This window comes from Acyrthosiphon pisum, chromosome X (genome assembly GCF_005508785.2).
Source record: "Acyrthosiphon pisum isolate AL4f chromosome X, pea_aphid_22Mar2018_4r6ur, whole genome shotgun sequence".
Taxonomy (NCBI): domain Eukaryota; kingdom Metazoa; phylum Arthropoda; class Insecta; order Hemiptera; family Aphididae; genus Acyrthosiphon; species Acyrthosiphon pisum.
Window position 1 is genome coordinate 119,906,377 of NC_042493.1, and position 2,279 is coordinate 119,908,655.

The window sequence follows — 2,279 nt, forward strand, 5'->3', positions numbered from 1 at the left end:
TTTTTTTTCCAAAAAATCAATACATCTTCATAATTTCCGCAGTTGAAAAATGATTTGGAATTCAGCAACATAATAACATTTATGTCTGTTATAAATTAAGTTAATTAAGAAATTATGTATTATACTATTAAAGGTTGGAAACACTGTAGCCCAAAGACAGTCCTTACAATTGTGACGTCCAGAATAAAAGTCATAATCGAACGTTGATGAGTTATGTGTACTGCCTTTGCCCTCTTAATTAGTGTTTAACATGGCTGTTGGTTTATGTGTAAGTAATTATTTACATATTGTTTGCGGATTGCTGAAATTACCATTTTGAATTTTGATATTTTAGCTTGGCAGAGTTTTGAAGATTCTCTAAAAAACAATACAATTTTGAATTTTTAGCATTATAATATTTAATTATTTCAGTAAATAAATTAGTATAATATCAATAAGGTTAAAAATTGAGTTTCATTCTATGAAAAAATGTGATGAAACAGAAGAACCCTATGCTTTTTTCAGAACACTTGGCAATGATTAGAAACCACCAAAAATAATGTGAAAACTGAACAGTTTCATTGTTTTTAATAAAATTTCATTATTTTAAAGATTTCATTTTATTGATATTTTTATTCTAAAAAACAATTCAAAATGAGAATTATTCAAACTTAAAAAAATTATTGCTAAGTTAAATTTTAATATAACTGAAATTACCTATTACAATTTTTTAAATATGCACCACATACAAAATTGGTTGATGACAAGTATGTTCAAGCAATGGTTAACTGACAAGAACACTTCAAACTGATTTCACTCAAAATCAAAACATAAAAATTCATGTAAAAATTAGTCCAATAAAGAAAAGTTTAAGCTCTAGAAAGTGGTCCACCCGTAGTTGTGCTATGAACAATGATTATAAACCAAAAAATTGTCATAATGTCTAAATAATAATAGTAAGAATAAATTGTAATATATAAAAAGTTTTGTACTAAGAGCTTAAGATATATTTATAATATTTTGATAAACTCTTTTGCAAGATTTTTACATAGTTAATAATAATCAATCCACAGTTTTAAGTTAACCATAATAATATTAATCCGCAGATTTTTAACATAATAATATTAAGTGGCCCATGTGGTCAGGGGTAAAAACTGATAGGTATCGCAGCAAAAATACAAAATGAACCTAACAACATTATACAAGGGTGGAGATAAAGGTATTGAGAGTTACTAACAGGGGGGGGGGATATATAAAATCATACCAAAGGGAAAGACTGGTCGTTAGTAGGGTCAGGTTGGCTTGTTGCTGCAGCTGTCTGCCCACAGCGTCACCATCGAAACGCCACTGCCGCTTCGAACCAGCAAGCTCACTGACCGGCGCATTTCTGAAAATAATTACTGGATAATAAAAGTATACATGGTTGTGAAATAAAAAGAAAATATAAAGTAATAAAATAATTGTTTACCGTGGGATGTATGACAGTCTTCAATATAATATTGTATTTTTTTTTTTTTTTTTGTACCAGTGGAATAATAATTAAAATTTCTTAGGGTAACATAATAAAAATGAAATTAATAATGTTCTGAGAAATAATAATCAGAGATTTCTTGTGGGGTTTAGTTTGAATAGTTTTTGATTGAACGAGTCTAATTATTTTAAGAAACGCTGGTATAGATTACTGACAGGAGCATTTCTGAAAATAACTACTGGATAATAAAAGTATACATGGTTGTGAAATAAAAAGAAAATATAAAGTAATAAAATAATTGTTTACCGTGGGATGTATGACAGTCTTCAATATAATAAAGTAATTTTTTTTTTTGTTTTGTACCAGTGGAATAATAATTAAAATTTCTTAGGGTAACATAATAAAAATGAAATTAATAATGTTCTGAGAAATAATAATCAGAGATTTCTTGTGGGGTTTAGTCTGAATAGTTTTCGATTGAACGAGTCTAATTATTTTAAGAAACACTGGTATAGATTACAGTTACACTATTATATTGATATTTGATTAATTTGTATACAATTGAGATATAATTAATTCCTTAAGTTATTATTCATAATAAGTAGATATTTAAGTTTATAAATTAAGCTAAAATTGTTTTACAGCAGGTACCTAAATTTTATAGTTACAATACATTGTTAGTTGATTACATATATTATTTAATTATAATACAATTGATAATATTAGCCTTTAGGTAAATTAATTGAGCTTATTTTATTACTATAAAATATAGTTATAAATTATACAATTATAAAAAATATACTATATAATGAAAAAAAGGAGAATTGTA